Source organism: Macaca fascicularis, chromosome 7, assembly GCF_037993035.2.
Source record: "Macaca fascicularis isolate 582-1 chromosome 7, T2T-MFA8v1.1".
Lineage (NCBI taxonomy): Eukaryota > Metazoa > Chordata > Mammalia > Primates > Cercopithecidae > Macaca > Macaca fascicularis.
In genome coordinates this window covers 66,692,594-66,712,059 of record NC_088381.1, presented here as the reverse complement: position 1 = coordinate 66,712,059, position 19,466 = coordinate 66,692,594, and the positions used below count along the sequence as shown (strand labels likewise).

General features: G+C 40.2%; 1 protein-coding gene across 6 annotated transcripts in view; it reads left to right on the top strand.

Annotated features, from left to right (window-relative positions):
* Positions 1–19,466, top strand: part of LOC135964419 (elongation factor-like GTPase 1) — a 47,134-nt gene that overhangs the window by 11,143 nt on the left and 16,525 nt on the right. For 3 of the 6 annotated variants that reach the window (XR_012415257.1, XR_012415255.1, XR_010588204.2), the window contains one exon: positions 425–482. The gene's annotated coding sequence lies outside the window, so the exon portion shown is untranslated. Of the gene's footprint in view, positions 1–424; positions 483–7,130; positions 7,218–9,576; positions 15,029–19,466 lie in introns of those variants that run through there. The other 3 variants (XR_010588212.2, XR_010588208.2, XR_012415256.1) reach the window with 3 other exon arrangements.

Here is a 19,466-nt window from a genome sequence, read left to right as displayed (position 1 = left end):
AAAAAAAGAAATATTTGGCCTAAATAACAGATGGCCTAAGAGATAAGATTATCTCTTTCTCAAAAACTTGAGTTAGGAATTCAGACAATAGTCAATAAAAGTTCTAGGAGGACAGTGTTTTCCAATAATGATATGTGAGCTGATCTGAAATGGACTGCCTCAGGAGGTGGGGAATTTCCTATCACTGGATAGAGAACTAATTTATTACAGAGAGGATTCAAACACTAGATATAGGTTACAATTATCCTTTCAGCCTGATAATTCTGTCATTATAGCATTAGAACCCTGGGTGTTTTAACATCTCAGTTTCTCTGTTATAAAACACAATGTTGGTGTTAACCTATAAATTCAGGTTAAAATTCTGTGATTTTTTTTTCTTTTCATTGGTTTTTTTCTTTATGGAATCCTCTTTGTTTACTTGAAGGTACAACTGTAACCGCTATGATGAGGATGATGCAAAGGCAGCAACAGATGCACAGGAGGTAAGTATATGTATTACAGGATAATAGTTGACTAAGAATGCACACTGTATGTTCATATTCATTAGAGAATAATTTTTTCTTTGAGACAGTGTCTTGCTCTGTCACCCAGGTTGGAGTGTAGTGGCATGATCTCAGTTCACTGCAACCTTTTTTTAAACATTTTTGTTCATCAAGAAGCTCTAATGATTATAGGTGAGCTGATTTGGAATGGAGTGTCTCAGGAGCTGAGAAATTCCCTATTGCTAGACAGGGAAATAACCCACTACTATAGAAGGGATCTGAACACTAGGTGTGGATTAGATTCTAAAGCACTTTTCATTCCTTTCAGTCTGGTGATTTTATCGTAATTGTAGAACCCTGGAATTTAAGAGTTCCTGCATTCACCCATTCCGTATTGAAATTCCCAAGTTGTCCCAGAAATATTCTTTTCAAATGGTTTTCCTAGCTAGGATACAATCTAAAACATGGTTTGCATCTGTTTCTTATTGTTTTACTTGTTAACGTATCTTCAAAATGTATTTCTAATAAAAATATCATATATAGAAATAAATATATATGTAACCTAGTCTGTCGTATTGTTAGAAGTGAAAGTTTTGTCTCTCCCTTTTTAAAAAGACTGGGAAATTTGGCCCCACATGGTGGCTCACACCTGTAATCCCCGCACTTTGGGAGTCCGAGGAGGCGGATCACCAGAGGTCAGGAGTTTGAGACCAGCCTGGCCAACATGGTGAAACCCTGTCTCTACTAAAAATACAAAAACTAACTAGGCATGGTGGCTTGCACTTGTAATCTCAGCTACTCAAGAGGCTGAGGCAAGAGAATCACTTGAACCCAGGAGGTGGAGGTTGCAGCAAGCCGAGATTTCGCCACTGTACTCCAGAGTGAGACTCCGTCTCTAAATAAAGAAATAAATAATAAAATGACTGGGAAATTACATTTTGTAACTATGAATGATGTTTCACAGATCTTCACAATGTTTGGGTCTATTTAAAGGAGAAAAAAAATCCCTACAAATTCCAATATTGGCTTAAATTATATTCATTATAATATTATTTAAATATGTATCTAAACAAAAACCAGCTGTAAACTCTTACGCTCTTGCACAACTCTACAACCAAACCAAGAGAGCCACAAAATCAGTGAAATGCAAGTAAATGTTAATTTGGTAGATACTATTGTTGGGGTTTTAAAAATGTGTTGTTACTGTACTGTTAAATGTGATGAGATAACTTGTTCCCCCACCAATTTTCTTTTCTTTCTTAAATGATGTCCCTTAAGTCATATCCCACTTTGTATATATTTCTATATTTCCAACATTAATTTTTATGATGCATTATTTGATTTGCCTAAAATGTATTATGGATATATGTTCTTATCACCTTTTTTTCCCTCCATTAACCTGATGTAGTTATCTAGCCAGATGTGCTGTTTATCAACAAAGAAAATATATATGGGTTATCCTTGACCTCACCAGGTCTTTATTTGGATGCCGGTAGAATCCCTTTCTGAGATCTATAGGGAGGGTGGGTTATGTGCATAGCTTTTGAGCCAGAGTCTAAGGTTTAGATTCTCGTCACTAAAATAGATTATTTTTCTATTTCACATCTGTTGGACTAAACTAGAATCTTCTATAACTGTGGGAGTACAAGGAAATATTTCCTATCACTCCATTGATTGATTGATTGATTAACTGATTGGAAGCCACGCCTCCCTGAAAGGATCACACCATTGCAAGCCTATCTGGCCTCCTCATCTTTCCCTACTCCCAAGCTCTGGCCTAGCATTTACTGGGAGTCATAGTCTGAAAAATTACTAGAAGTTTGATATATTTTCAAAAGATCCTCGGTGGTGCCTTGACTGCCCTGCAAAAGATGTACCTGTGTTATAGAAAATTGTTGATTCATTATATTGTACCACAGTGCCGACAGCGGTGGATATTTGAATCTTCTTGTCCTCTAGACTAGGGTCAGCAAACTTTTTCTGTGAAGAATCAGATGGGATATATTTTTAGCTTTGCGTACTATATAATCTCTGTTGTGACTGCTCAACTCTACCTCTGCCCTTATAATGCTGAAGCAGTCATAGACTTAAATAAATAGGTGTAACTGTTCTGAGTAAATTTTATTTACTAGCTGGGAATGATGGCTCAAACCTGTAATCTTAGTGCTTTGGGAGGCCAAGGCCAAGGATCACTTGAGGCTGGGAGTTCAAGACCAGCCTGAGCAACATAGTGAGATCCCCCCATCTCTACCAAAAAAAAAAAAAAAAAAAAAAAGGGTTTTAAATTAGCCATTTAAAATAGCTTAAAGTAGCTGAGACTATCAGCACATAAGCATGTTGGTATGTGCTTATAGTCTCAGCTACTTGGGAGCTGAGGTGGGAGGATTGCTTGAGCTCAGGAGTTCCAGGCTGCAGTGAGCCATGATCACACCACCACTCTTCAGCCTGGATGACAGAGACCCTATCTCAACAAAAACAACAAAGAAACAAAACAGTTTTATTTACAGACAGGTGGAATCTGGATTTTTCATGCAGCCAGAGTTCGCATACCTCTGTTAAGCAGTCAAGTTTGTAGGCTTTTCCCCACTCCCCAAACTGTTTTCAGGTCACCGATTGCATTTCTCATTCCAGATTCTGACATTTGATTGGAGAATTTGTCTTGCTCAGGCTTGGTGGCTCACGCCTGTAATCCTAGCACTTTGGGATGCTGAGGCAAGAGGATTGAGTGCAGGAGTTTGAGATCAGATTGGGCAACAACTGAGACCCTGTCTCTACAAAAAAAAAAAAAATTTTTTTTAATCAGCCAGGCATGGTAGTGCATGCCGGCTGAGGTGAGAGGATTGCTTGAGTCTGGGAAGTTAAGACTTCAGTGAGCCATGGTTGTGCCACTGCATTCTAATCCAAGCAACAGAGCAAGATCCTGTCTCAAAAAAAGAAAAAAAAAGTTTTATTAGCAGTGTTGGTATGGGTTTTCTTTTTTTTTTTTTCATGTTGAATTTTAGTGAGAAGCAGTTTCAGGATTCTCAGATTAAATCAAGTTCCATAGCCTCATACATGTCAATACGGTAAGTGAGGGTTTTCATTTCATTTGGGGAATTTGACAGCTTGAAAATATCAGTACTTTAGGGGAAGATAAAATGCCAAGCAGATTTTCCACATATTTTCAGATTGGCCCAATTTTCCTGTTCATCAGCATTGTTTTGATACCTACCTGACTCTCTTGAAACAACATGGCTGTGGTTTTGTTTTGTTTTTTCCCTTGAGATGAAGGTCTCACTCTGTAACTCAGCCTGGAGAGCAGTGGCATGATCATAGCTCACTGTAGCCTTGAACTCCTGGACCCAAGTGGTCCTCCTGCCTCAACCTCCCCGTTAGCTGGAACTAGAGGCAACTTGAGGTGTGCACCACTGCGCCTAACTTGTGTTGGTTTTTTGAAGTGTTTCATTGTTGTATAATAGTGGATCATGTGGTTAGCTAATTATGTAGCTCAGAATTAGTATTTCTAAGCAAGGGAACAACCATAGGGCCAAGTAGTACCTATTATGTAGGCTTTAAAACATGGGAGAGAAAGAGGAGGCAAGAATAAAGGAAAAGAAATAACGTATGTGTGTTAAGAACCCTTTGGATAGTGGTCGCATTTAGTAGCATTTATTAATAGTTTTCTGCAAATCAGGTACTGGAAATACTTTACCTTTTAAAAAGTCCATTCCCTCTAGAGATTTGTGGTATAATGGTAGAGGCCTTATATGAATAATTTTTACAATGTAATGAAACAAAACAAACCTAAACTAGATACATTGTTTCTTTGATAACAATATACTTTATGTATCTCTAAAGACAGACTCTTTTTACATAACTGTAATACCATTACAGTTGACTCTTGAACAATGCAGAGGTTAGGACACTAACCCATCCTACCCCCACAATGGAAAATCCACATACTACTTTTGATTTTCCCAAAACTTACCTGTTTTTATAGCCTCTTGTTGACCAGAAGCCTTACCAATATCATAAATAGTCAAACATATTTTGTAGGTTACATGTTTTATTATACTGTGTGGTTTTTTTGTTTTGTTTGGTTTTTTGTTTGACGTGGAGCTTCGTTCTTGTTGCTCAGGCTGGAGTGCAGTGGCACGGTCTCAGCTCACTGCAATCTCTACCTCCCAGGTTCAAGCGATTCTCTTACCTCAGCCTCCCAAGTAGCTGGGATTACAGGCATGTGCCACCACGCCTGGCTAATTTGTTTGTGTTTTTAGTAGAGACGGGATTTCACCACGTTGGCCAGGCTGGTCTCTAACTCCTGATCTCAGGTAATCCACCCACCTCGGCCTCCCAAAGTGCTGGGATTACAGGCATGAGCCACCATGGCTGGCCTATACTGTGTTCTTAACAATGAAGTACGCTAGGAAATATTTTTAAAAATTGTGAAGAAGAGAAAATGTGCTTACTTTTCATTAAGTAGAAGTGGATCAGCTGGTTCCCGTGGCTCACACCTGTAATCCCAGCACTTTGGGAGGCCAAGGCAGGCAGATCGCTTGAGGTCGGGAGTTCGAGACCAGCCTGGCCAACATGGCGAAACCCCCATCTCTACTAAAAATGCAAAAATTACCCGGGCGTGGTAGGAGGCGCCTGTAATCCCAGGTACTTGGGAAGCTGAGGTAGAAGGATCGCTTGAACACGGGAGGCAAAAGTTGCAGTGAGCTGAGATCATGCCATTGCGCTCTAGCCCGGGTGACAGAGTAATACTCCATCTCAAAAAAAAAGTGGATAATCATAAAGGTCTTCATGTTGAGTAGGCTGAGGAAGAAAATACAGGCAAGCTTGGTTTTGCTGTCTCGGGTGGCAGAGGTAGAGGAGATAGAACGGGATTCAGGAGATGCAGGCACACTTGGTGTGACTTTACAGAAAAACCTGATAATCTGTTTTGCGTTTTCGTTTCTCTAAAAATGTTTCTGTATAGTAGCAATCCTCCTTCCATTTGCTTTAGTTTCAGTGCTGGTATAATAGAAGGGTCCATTTATAAAAGAAGTCCAAAGCAGTCTTAAGTAATCAGAACCCTTCTGCCAGATTGTCTAATGTCAATTCATTTTCTGGCACTGCTTTTTTAGCATCTTCTTCCTCATCATCTGGCACTAGTTTGGAAGCAGCTCATCTCCATCAAGTGGTCTTTTAATTCCTCTGGTGTGGTGTCTGTTAGCTAACCCTTCACCTCCCACCTTTTTTTTTTTTTGCCATCTCCACAATCTCTTTCATGATTTCCTTGATGGGCTCTGTTATAGATCCTGTGAAGTCATGTGCTACATCTGGACACAGTTTTCTCTACCAAGAGTTTCTTGTTTCAGGCTTGATGATACCATGATTTTTTCTATAACAACAATGACGTCTTCAGTGGTGCACTCCTTCCAGACTTCCATGATGTTCTGTCGGGGTTCTCTTCGATAGCATTGACAGTCCTTTCCAGAGGCTTGATCTTTACATTTGTTTACATTTCTCTCAACTGTGAATGGTACCATATACATTCTGTAAGAGTTTGTGTGCATAAGTTTTGACAACTCTGTACTCTTTATTAATAGATTTATGTATATTTTATGGTAGTAAATGATAACAGACTACATATGTTTTATGCATTCATGACAACTCTTTTTCTTAATGTTGGTTTGTCTGCAAGTGTTTTCAAATTGTTGCAAACCTCCAAAAAAATTTCAATGTGTTTATTGAAAAAAATCCACATGTAAGTGGACTCACAGTTTAATCAAGCACTTAGAGTTCACAAGTTTCTCACTTGATAATCTTGTATTTTTTATTTCAAGTGTGGTATAGTAGTAAGAATATTGATATTTATCAGCCATAGTTTTCCCTTTTGTAAAATGGGAATACTAATAGACACTGTAATTTGTTGAGTGCTTTTTGCCAGATGCCTTACTTTTGTCTGTATCTTCCAAAGCAGCCCTAAAGCAAAATGGGCGTTGTTACCCTACTTTGTGAGGAAAGACACTCATACACTACTAACTTACTCAAAAGTTACACATTGAGTGTCTAACAGGGCCATGCTTGTCTGATTCCATATGTTCATTCTATTATGCTCTTGTCTGTTACATAGGAATATTGTGAGGATCAAAGAACATGTGAAAACAAAGCCTAGTTACAATAATAAGCACACCAGTGCTAACTTGGGCAAAAGATAAGGATACAGAGCTGTCTAAGAGACTCCCAAAGGCAGGATGAGATTGGACTGGGAACTAGAAAACCATTTTGGACCCCTAAAGTGGTATTGTCTGCCATCTGTACATCATTCTCTTACAGCTCTTACTGCTGCTTTTCCTGTCAGTTACCCCATAGCTCCAGGTATTACATGTTAACATGTTAACTGTTCCAGATCCATGTAGAGAGAACCAATCAGATTCATGGGGCATGATCATCAATACAAACATGGGTGTTGAGAGCTTACTCAATCAGGAGGGAGATCTTGGAGATCAGAGTTAGCTGGCTTCACATCATGGAAATTGTCGGACAAAACTGAAATGCCCTGAAATTTTAATTTTTAAAATATATGTAATGAATTGGTATATGATAGATAATTGTGGCTATTTAGTCTTTACCAGATGCTTTGTTTCCATCTTGTTCATTTTTATTTTTTATTTTTTTAAGAGACAATCTTGCTATTTTGCCCAGGCTGAACTTGAACTCCTGGGCTCAACCCTTCTGCCTCAGCCTCCTGAGTAGCTGGGATCATAGGTATGTGCCACTGCTCCTGGCTCTTCCATCTCAATCTTAGGATGTAGTTACTATTTTCATTTTATAAATAAGAAAATAGAAGCTCAAAGAAGATGGGTAGTTTCCCCGAGGTCATCCTGTTAGTAAGTGGCAGAATAAAGTTACAAACCTAGGTTTTATTGGTCACCACCCACAGTGCCGGGCACTGGCGGTACAGCAGTGAACAAAAGGTCTGTTGGTTTGTCTGAAGCTCTCAACCTTGATTCTGCATAGACTCAGTGGAATTCCCAAGGTCACTCAACCAGTTAAGATCAGAGCCAGCTCTTCTGTTTGACCAGTATATTATTTTCACCACACTGTATCTGCTTCTCAGTCACCAAAAGCTAAAATGATATATATAGACTGATTAGGGGACTTCCAACCTAAGATTGCCCTGGAAACTTAATTCTTATCTTGGCTCATCTCTTCAAAACAGATGCCTCTTTTGTTGGTGACCTCAGATACACTGTTCAGAAGTACTCAAAGTATTCATTCTTTCGCCTCATATTTGAGAGCCACCCTAGCATTTTAATGAGTTCAGCAAGCCAGCCCTGCATTTCTAAACCCTTTCCAGAAGTCCAACCTTACTTACTTTGATTGACGACATTGGCTTTTCAAAAAATTACTATTTTTTTTAGAGGTGGGGGTCTCACTATGTTGCCCATTTGGAGTATAATGGCTATTCACAGGCACAATTAGGGTGCACTACTGCTGTGAACTCCAGGACTCAAACCATCTTCCTGCCACAGCCTCCTGAGTACCTGGGACTATAGGTGCAAGCCACCATGCCCAGTTGACATTAGCTTTATATACTTAATATTTCCTCAGTAACCGTTTATGTCTTATTTGGCACCTGCGAAACCCTCTTCACTGATTACACCAGTTTAAAGGTGTAATTTACTCCAAGTCACCTGCCTTTATCCATGGAGTATTCAAGTTTCTTTCAGAATGAGAATTTGGAGGGTGATTATAGAAATATAAAACCAGGCCGGGCATGGTGGCTCACGCCTTGTAATCGCAGCACTTTGAGAGACCAAGGCGGGTGGATCATAAGGTCAGGAGTTTGAGACCAGCCTGGCCAACACAATGAAACCCCATCTCTATTAAAAATACAAAAATTAGCCAGGCATAGTGGCGCATGCTTGTAATCCCAGCTACTCAGGAGGCTGAGGCAGGAGAATCTCTTGAACCCGGGAGGTGGAAGTTGCAATGAGCCGAGATCACGCCACCGCCCTTCAGCCTGAGAGACAGAGTGAGACTGTCAAAAAAGAAAAGGAGAAGAAGGAGAAGGAGAAGGAGGAAGGAGGAAAGAGGAAAGAAGAAAGAGAAAGAGGAAGAGGAAAGAAGAAAGAAGAAGAAATACAAAACCAACTATCTATAGTAGACAGTTTATTCCCCAGAAAGCTTTTTAGGCTGAAAATGTTTCTATAGATTTCAGAGTTCCTTCTGATAGCTAAAATTTGTTTCTGTATAACAACAGAGTAGTGCCCTTTAAGCCAGTTCAGTGCACATTAAATGGCTGTGCTTAGAATTATGAATCTGAGGCTTGTGCAGTGAGGCTGTAGCTCTCTGGAGTCAGTTGGCCAAATGGGATTCCTGAGGACTGAGCAAACACACGCACAGCAGGATTTTGTCCTAAGTTTTCTTAGGCATCTTATCCAAAAACACCATTACTTGAATTTCCCAGCTTCGTTTTACAAAGAGACTTCCTTGCTATGTGTACTCCCACCTCTGTACGTCACGTCATTTTCTCAGAGGAAGTACAGCGTAAAATAATAACCAGCATTTGTAGGGCACTTCTTGTGGGCCTTCTTGGGCAAATAGACATTCTCATGGAATGATCTAAAATTGTTAAGTTCTTGCACTTGCTCTGAAGTCATTTATAATCTAATTGCTGGTCTTCCTGGTATGAACAAAGTTGTTTGCTTGTTAATAAATTCCTACCATATACCCAGAGTTGTAGTTTTTTTTCTATTTAGCTAGGGAAAACACTAAAGAGTTTTCTAATAAGGAAGAATGATCTGAGTGTCTACCTGCTTTGGAAAAGATGTCTGCTGTGGATAGGAAATGATTTTGTATCCAAAAATCCTAGTACTAATTTGGAGTGTTGTAAAGATCAGGGCAGTAAATGCTAGAGAATGGGATTAATGAAAGGTGATAGTGTTCTGCATGCCTTTGAATAATTAATTTTTACTACATTTTGACTAGCTTGCAACAAAGTAGGTTAAGTGCTGTACTTTTACGGAAGTCCGTGTACAAGTCTGTGCCTTACAATGCTCAAGTGGTTGCTCACTAACCAATGGAAATAAATGACTGTTGTTTCCACAAAATTGCTTCACAGATTCTAAATGCTGTCTCTGGGACACTGGATTCTGTGCCCTTCAAGATAAATTCCATAATCAAGGGCCTGGCCCTGAATAGATTGGAGCCCAAAAATCTCACTGAAGCAAACAGATAACAGGCCAGTGAAGAATCGGAGACAAACACTCCTGGAATAGGAATCCACTACTCACCTTTATTTTAAATTGATATATAGAAATTACTATTATTAAAAAACGCACACATTTTAAGTGTTAAGTTTGATGTTTTGACAATTGTATACGTCTGTGTAATAACTACCAATAGAAGATATAAAACATTAAAATTCACCCAGAAAGTTCTCAAGTACATTTAAATCACCCCTGAGCACCTCCCTACTCCAGTGATCACTTCCTAATTTTTATCACTAAAGATTTGCTTTACCTGCTTTTGGATTATATATAAATGGCATCATATTATAATGTACTCTTTTGCATCTGGCTTCTTTCACTGATAATGCTTTAAAGACATCCATATTGTATGTTTCAGGATTACTCTTTATTGCTGAGTAGTATTTCATTCTGTAAATATACCACAATTTGTTTATTCATTTTCCTAGTGAAGGACTTTTAGGTTTCCAGTTTGGGGCAGTTATGAATAAGGATGCTATCGATGTTCTTACACAGACTTTTGTTTTTGTTTTTTTGTGGATATATGTTTTCATCTCTCTTGGATAAATAACAGTAGAAAATTACTGGGTCATACGGTAAGTGCATGTTTATTAGAAACTGCCCTCTTCAAGGACTTCATGTCTAAAACACCAAAAGCAACAGCAACAAAAGCCAAAATTGACAAATGGGATCTCATTAAACTAAAGAGCTTCTGCACAGCAAAAGAAACTACCATCAGAGTGAACAGGCAACCTACAGAATGGGAGAAAATTCTTGCAATCTACTCATCTAACAAAGGGCTAATATCCAGAACCTACAAAGAACTCAAACAAATTTACAAGAAAAAAACAAACAACCCCATCAAAAAGTGGGCAAAGGATACGAACAGACATTTCTCAAAAGAAGACATTCATACAGCCAACAGACACATGAAAAAATGCTCATCATCACTGGCCATCAGAGAAATGCAAATCAAAACCACAATGAGATACCATCTCACACCAGTTAGAATGGCAATCATTCAAAAGTCAGGAAACAACAGGTGCTGGAGAGGATGTGGAGAAATAGGAACACTTTTACACTGTTGGTGGGATTGTAAACTAGTTCAACCATTATGGAAAACAGTATGGTGATTCCTCAAGGATCTAGAACTAGAAGTACCATATGACCCAGCCATCCCATTACTGGGTATATACCCAAAGGATTATAAATCATGCTGCTATAAAGACACATGCACACGTATGTTTATTGCGGCACTATTCACAATAGCAAAGACTTGGAATCAACCCAAATGTCCACCAATGACAGACTGGATTAAGAAAATGTGGCACATATACACCATGGAATACTATGCAGCCATAAAAAAGGATGAGTTTGTATCCTTTGTAGGGATATGGATGCAGCTGGAAACCATTCTCAGCAAACTATCACAAGAACAGAAAACCAAACACCGCATGTTCTCACTCATAGGTGGGAACTGAACAATGAAATCACTTGGACTCGGGATGGGGGACATCACACACCGGGGCCTATCATGGGGAGGGGGGAGTGGGGAGGGATTGCATTGGGAGTTATACCTGATGTAAATGACGAGTTGATGGGTGCTGACGAGTTGATGGGTGCAGCACGCCAACATGGTACAGGTATACATATGTAACAAACCTGCACGTTATGCACATGTACCCTAGAACTTAAAGTATAATAATAATTAAAAAAAAAAAAAAAAGAAACTGCCCTCTTGTTCTCCAAAGTGGTTTCACCATTTTGTACTCCCATCAGTGATGTATGAGAGTTGCAGTTGCTTTACATGTCTGTCAACATTTACATTGTCAGTGTTTTTTATATTAGCCATTTTAGCACATATGAAACAATTGATTTTAATTTACATTTCCCTGATGATTAATGATGTTGAGCACTTTTTCATATGCTTATTTTTCACTTGTATATCTTTCATGGAGTGTCTTTCATGTCTTTTCTGATTTTAAAGTTGGGAGTCTTTTTATTGTAGGTATTCTTTGTATTCTGGGTATAAATCCTTTGATGGATAGATATGCTATGATTTTTTTTAAAGACTCTGTGTATTCACTTATTGGGATCTTTTTATGAACAAATTTTTTTGATAAAATCGACTTTATCAGTTTTTTATTTTATGTGTTTATGACCTCTAAGTCACAAAGAACATATTTTCTTCTAGAAGTTTTATGGTTTAGGATTTTATATTTAGGTCTATGATCCGTCTCAAATCAATTTTTGTGAACAGAATGAGGTTTAGTTTTTTTCAACATGGATATACAGTTGTTTCTAGTAAGTCTTTAAACTAGTAAATCCTTCCCTTTTGTTCTTTTTCAAGATTGCTTTGGTTATTCTCGATTCTTTGTCATAGAAGTTTTATAATTAGCTCATCTTGTTTTTCAAACTTAGCTGTGCTGGGTGAGCTGTGTTCATGACACTGCATTCCAGCTTGTGTGACAGCAAGACCCTGTCTAAAAAAAAACAAAAACAAAAAACAAAAAACAAACTGCTAGAATCTTGATATGGGGTTTTGTTGAGTCTATATGTCCATTTAGAATGAAAATTTTAATAGTATTGAGTCAGCTAATCCATGAACACATTATGTCTTGTCATTTATTTAGGTATTAATTTTTTTCTCAGCAATGTTTTGTAGCTTCCCTTGCATAAGACTTGCATATCTTACATTGGACTTTTTCTTAAGCATTTGATTTTTTAAATATTTTAAATTTTCTTTCTTTCTTTTTTTTTTTTTGAGACGGAGTTTTACCTTTGTTGGGTAGGCTGGAAAGCAGTGGCATGATCTCGGTTCACTGCAACCTCTGCCTCCCAGGTTCAAGCGATTCTTCTGCCTCAGCCTCTTGAGTAGCTGGGATTACAGGAATGCACCACCATGCCCGGCAAATTTTTGTAGTTTTAGTAGAGACAGGGCTTCATCATGTTGGTCAGGCTGGTCTCGATCTCCTGACCTCGTGATCCGCCCATCTTGGCCTCCCAAAGTGCTGGGATTACAGGCATCAGCCACTGTGCCCAGCTAATTTTCATTTTTAAGTTGTTTGTTGCTAGCATCTAGAAATACAGTTGATTTTTTGTTTGTTTAGAGTTGAGTCTCGCTGTGTTGCCCAGGTTGGTCTCAAACTCCTGAGCTCAAGGGATCCTCCTGCCTCAGCCACCCAAGTAGCTGGGACTTTAGGCATGTGCCAGTGTGCCTGGCTGATTTTTGTATGCTAATCTTCAATCATGCCAACTTGATAAATTCATTTATTCTAGAAATAGTTCTTGCATATTCCATACAGTTTTATATTAAATACATACACAACAGTCTAGTCTGCAAATAATGTTTTTACTTCTTTTTCTGATTTTCTGATTTTATGACTATTCTTCTTTTTTTTTTTTTTTTTTTTTGCCTTTCTGCACTGGCTACAATATCTAGTGCAACATTTAACGTGTGGTGAGCACAGACACCTTTCCTTGTTCTCTCAATCTTAGGGATAAAGGTCTTAATGTTTCATCACTAAGTATAATGTTAATTGTAAGTTTTTCATAGACCAGCCCAAAGAAGTTCCTTTCTATTCTTAGTTTGTTGAGTTTTTATTAGGCAGGGTTTTTAAATTTTGTGAGTTGCATTTTTAGCTTCTAATAAGATTATTACGTATTTCTCTTTTTTATTTTGTTAAGTTGATATATTATAGGGGTTGGAAAACAAGTGGGGCCCATGGGCCAGATCCAGCCCATGGACAGTTTTGCTGTTGTTGTTTTAGAGACAGTCTTACTCTGTTGCTCAGGCTGCCAGGCTGGAGTGCAATGACTCGATCATAGCTCACTGCAGCCTTGAGCTCCTGGACTCAAGCGACCCTGCCGCCTCAGCCTCCTGAGTAGCTGTGTCTTCACGTGCATGTCACCACACCAGGCAAATGTAAGAAATTTTTTGTGGGTCTTGCTGTGTTGCCCATGATGGTGTCAATCTCCTGGCCTCAAGCACTCCTCCTGCCTTGGCCTCCCAAAGTGCTGGTATTAGAGGTGTGAGCCAGCACACTCGGCTCCCATGGACTGTTTTTGTTTTTGTTTTCAGACAGGGTCTCTGTCACCCAGGCTGGAGTGTGGTGGCATGGACGTGGCTCACTGCAGCCTCAACTTTCTCGGCTCCAGCGATCATCCTGCCTCAGCCTCCTGAGTAGCTGCAACCACAAGTGTACGCCACTACACCTGGCTAATTTTTCTTTTTCTTTTATGCAGACATGGAGCCTTGATATGTTGCCCAGATTGATCTGGAACTCCTAGGCTCAAGTGATCCTTCTGCCTTGCCCCCGAAAGTGTTGGCATTACAGGCATGAGACATAGTGGCCAGCCTATTGCAGTGGTTTTTTTCTTTTCTGTTTTTTTGTTTCTGTGTTTTTTTTTTTTGAGACTGACTCTTGCTCTGTCGCCCAGGGTGGAGTGCAATGGTGCGATCTGCAACCTCCACCTCCCAGGTTTAAGTGATTCTCCTGCCTCAGTCTCCCAAGTAGGTGGGATTATAGGCACATGTCACCAAGCCCAGCTAACTTTTATATTTTTAGTAGAAATAGGGTGTCACCATATTGGCCAGGCTGGTCTCGAACTCCTGACTTTAGGTGACCTGCCCGCCTTGGCCTCCCAAAGTGCTGGGATTACAGGTGTGAGCCACTGCACCTGGCCCTATTGCAGTTTTTAATATACATGAGTTCTCTCAGCTTTTGTCTATCAGAGAATGTCCCTACTTTTATTTTCGAGGGGTATTTTAGTTGGATATAGGACTCTATGTTGACCTTTTATTTCTTCTTTCAGTATTTTAAAGAAGTTATTTTATTGTACTCAGGCCTCATTTGTTTCTGGTGAGAAGTCATTCATCATTTTAATTTTTATTTCCCTTTCCATAATGTGTGGTTGTTCTCAATGGCTACATCTGTGCATTATATTTACTTTTCAGCAGATTGACTAGGATATGTCTAGGGATGTTTTTCTTTTTATAGAGTTTACTGAACTTCTTGGATCTATGTTTGTGTCTTTCATTAATACTGGTTCTTTCTTGGCCATTATATGTTTACATTTTTCTCTCGTCTCATACTCTCTTGCTTCTCTTCTTTGGAGATTCTAGTTATATGTATATTAGATGATTTGATATAAACCTACAGATCTCAGATGATTTTTCCTCTGCCCTTTTTCCTTTTGGTTTTCAGTTTGGATACTTTCCATTTGACCATCTTTAAGATTTTTGATGCTTTCCAAGGTTAACCTGTTAAACTTGTTTATTGAATTCTCCATTAAAAAATTTTTATTTTTAGTTATTTATGGATACATAGTTGCACTGAATTATTCATTTCTAATATTTTTATTTCTAGCGTTTCATTATATTTGTATAGTTACAATTTTCTGCTGAAATTTCCTACTACTTCATGCATGTTTTCCACATTTTCCACTCTACTTTTCAGCATTTTAATCAGTTATTTTATTGGTTTTTTTCCTTTTTTTTTTCTTTTAATCAGTTATTTTATTTTTATTTTATTTTATTTTATTTTATTTTTTTTTGAGACGGAGTCTGGCTCTGTCGCCCGGGCTAGAGTGCAGTGGCCAGATCTCAGCTCACTGCAAGCTCCGCCCCCCGGGTTTACGCCATTCTCCTGCCTCAGCCTCCCGAGTAGCTAGGACTACAGGCGCCCGCCGCCTCGCCCGGCTAGTTTTTTGTATTTTTTAGTAGAGACGGGGTTTCACCGTGTTCGCCAGGATGGTCTCGATCTCCTGACCTCGTGATCCGCCCGTCTCGGCCTCCCAAAGTGCTGGGATTACAGGCTTGAGCCACCGCGCCTGGCCAATCAGTTATTTTAAAGATCCAAACTGATAATTCAACATCTGGGTCTTTTCTAGTTCTGCTTCTATTGAGCCCTTCCTTTCCCTTACCATGAATCTTACTTTCTTGCTTTTGCCTGTCTTGTATATTTGATTGGATGATGGACGTTTTATATTGGGGAAAAAAAGAGAAATTGAAGCAAATATTCTAAAACAAGGCATGCCCTTTGGTTTTTGTTTTGTTTTGTTAGGCCAATTTAATGGTGGCTCGATCTGATGTATATGAGTTCTAGATTGGGACTTCATTGCAGTTTTAGTTTAGTTTGATTCAGTTTGCATCTAGCTTCAAATATTTTGAATGAAGGTAGAATCAGAACTCTCATCTCACCAGGACCTGAATTTTGGGCATTGGCAAGATTCCAGAGATCTGACTTTGCTTCATAGCTAAGCCACCAGCTTTTATCACTGTGGGAGATCGTTCCCTGCTTTACAACCTTGCTGCCAGGAGTTTTTTTTAATCAATGGGCTGGGGGACAGGAGGATATTTTTCTCAACTCTCATGTGTGCCCTGCCCTTTTGTAGAGGAATGCCCACAATGCCTAGGGGATGGGTTTCTCAGCATTTCTGACCCCACTTAGCCTCCAAGAGTGCCTGTGTTGGATTTCACAACAATCCTGCCTCTGCTTTCGTTTTTAAAGGGTATTTTGCCCTTGGGAGAAGTCAAGCTCTGTCAGCTTTCCTTCTATTATCCACACCTTTAGAGTACTACACCTTGCTGTACCTCATCATCTAAGGGGTAAGATTGGTTGAAAGCCTTCATCTGTGGATTTGGGTCCTCTAGGTTCTAATGTCAAACCAGCCCCCAAGTGGTTGTGAAAATTTTGTTAAATTTCAGCAAGTTTCTCTTTTCTCCCCCATAGTATTCATCTTCCTACCATAGTTCAACTAGGAATAACAAGAGCTAGGGGGTCTCTTCTCTCTTATGAAGGACTTGCCAATTTCTGGAGTTTGGATCATTTAGGTTTCTTTGGTTTTTGTTTTTGTTTTGAGACAGGTTCTCACTCTTACCCAGCCTGGAGTACAGCCTGTAGTGATCTCAGCTCACTACAGTCCCTCTGCCTCCCTGGCTTAATTGATCCTCCCACCTCAGCCTCCTGAGCAGCTGGGACTATAGGCGTGTACCACTACGCCCATCTAAATTTTGTATTTTTTGTCGAGACAGGGTTTTGCCATGTTGCCCAGGCTGATCTCAAACTTCTGAGCTCAAGAGATCTGCCTGCCTTGGTGCCCCAGTGTCCTGGGGTTACAAGCATAAACCACTGTACCCAACCTAGATTTCTTTGTGTCCTTAGCTTTCTGATGAGTTAAACATATCTTTTATTTTCTATTTAATCTGGCCTGTTGTTGTTGTTTGCTAGAGTGCAAGGTATATTCCCTTGTGACTTCATATCAGTAGTGAATTTCAGAAATAGGAGTTTATTTTTGTAATAAAAACATTTTTTTTAGGTCAGGTGCAGTGGCTCATGCCTGTAATCCCAGCACTTTGGGAGGCCAAGGCAGGTGGATCACCTGAGATCAGGAGTTTGAGACCAGCCTGGCCAACATAATGAAACCCTGACTTTACTAAAAATACAAAAATTAGCCGGGTGTGGTGGTGGTCGCCTGTAATCCCAGCTAGTTGGGAGGCTGAGTCAGGAGAATCGCTTGAACCTGGGAGGCAGAGGCTGCAGTGAGCCGAGATCATGCCACTGCATTCCAGCCTAGGTGACAGAGTGAGACTCCCTCTGAAAAAAATAGAAAAAAATATTTTTGAAATGGGTTTCACTGCCACACTGGCTGTGGAGTGCCATGACATGATCATAGTTCACTGCTGGCTTGACCTTCTGGACTCAAATGATCCTCCTGCCTCAGTCTCTTGAGTAGCTGGGACCACAGGCATGTGCCACCATGTCTGGCTAATTTTTGTATTTCTTTGTAGAGTTGGAGTCTGCCCTTTTCTCCCACTGCCATTTTCTCACTCAGATAGGGACACTGAGGTCTAGAGGAAAAGTCACCTGTCCAAGGTCACAAATCTAGGAGGGAACCCAGCTCTTTAAAACCTGTCTACTCAGTTTTAAATTTTTTGGAGATAGGATTTCGCTCTGTCAGCAGGCTGGAGTACAGTGGGTGAGATCACCGCTCACTGCAGCCTCAACCTCCTGGGCTCAAAGTGATCCTCCAACATTAGCCTGTTGAGTAGCTAGGACTACAGGCATGTGTCACCACCACGGCCAGCTATTTTTAAAGTTTTTTTGTAGAGACAGGTCTCACTATGTTGCCAATATGGTCTCAAACTCCTGGGCTCAAGTGATCCTTTTGCCTTGACCTCCCAACATGCTGGGATTACAGGCATGGGGCACTCCGCTCAGTCCCATGTTATATTTCTATGGGACAGCTCTGGTCTGGACTGTGCCACTCTCCCTGGACCTGGTCCCATAGGGCTGGTCGGCAGCTACCCTACTTCAACATGGCCACCTGCATCCTCAGTGCCACAGGAGCCCCCTGCCCCCATGAAGCAGTGCGTGCACATTGTTGATCATGAGATGCATGGTGGTCTTGGGCATGAGACCAACCATGTGGTCACATACAGTCTTGTTGACAATGGCCATGTAGGAGTCCACCAGGTTCTGGGTGGTCTCCATTTGTTTGCACCAGCTGTGGGTCCATGGAATGCATGAAGCTGTCGGAGCCATTCTCCTTGGCCTTGTGGGCCTGCCATAGAGAACACAAGGGCATCAGGATGGCCAGGCCATGCAGCCAGGCTCCACGAATTCCCAGGATCTCAGCCCCTCCAAAATATCTGGAACATTGAGGCGCAGAGAGAAGTGACTGTACTGAACACACACCCAGCTCCCTACGCGCTCTAGAGGGTTTCAGGTCTCTGCATTTCAGGACCCCAGACTCCCCTGATCAAGCCTCATCTTAGTTCTCACTCTAGTACCCAGAATTTGCCTCCATTTCCCAATCCAGAAATTAGAAAAGAACATCTCCAGGTCCCTTGCTTGAAGTCCTGGCCAGAGCTGGTGCCAGGCTGCAGACACCTGGCAGGAGGCAAGAGAAGGGCATACTCACTTTCTCCTTCTCCTGGGAGGCCCACGCACCAACATTGCTAATGCCACTGCCACTAGGCAGCACAGCCAAAGTAGACGCACACAGGAGAAGGGGAAGGGTTGAGTGAACCTGGGACACTGCACCCTAACTTTAATGTGTTGTTGAATTCAATTTGCTCATATTTTGTGGAGGATTTTTGCATCAATATTCATCAGTGATATTGGCCTGTAGTTCTCTGTTTTGGACGCATCTTTGGTGTTGGTATTAGGGTAACACTAGCCTTGTAGAATGAGTTTGGAATAGTTGGGTAAGGTCTCTAGTTTTGGAATAGCTTGAGTACGGTTGGTATGAGTTCTTTAAATGTTTAGTAGAATTCAGCAGTGAAGCCCCAGGTCCCAGGCTTTTCTTTGCTGGGAGACTTTTTATTACGACTTCGATCTCAGTGTTTGTTATTGGTCTATTCAGGTTTTGGATTTCATCATGGTTCAATCTTGCTAGGCTAGATGTGTCTAGAAATGTATCCATTTTTAGTAGGTTTTCCTATTTCTTTGCATATAGTTGCTTATAATAGCCAGTACTGCTCCTTTGAATTTTTGCAGTATCAGTTGTAATGTTTCCATTTTCATATTTGATTTTATTCACTTGGGTCTGGGTCTTCTGTCTTCTTTTCTTAGTCTTAGTTAGGCTAAAAGTTTCTCAATGTTGTTAATCCTTTACAAAAACCAACTTTTCAATTCATTGATACTTTGCTTTCTTCATTTCATTTATTTTGCTCTGATCTTTATTATTTTTTTTCTTCTACTAATTTTGGGTTTGGCTTGTTCTTGCTTTTCTATTTCTTTAAGGAGCATTGTTAGGT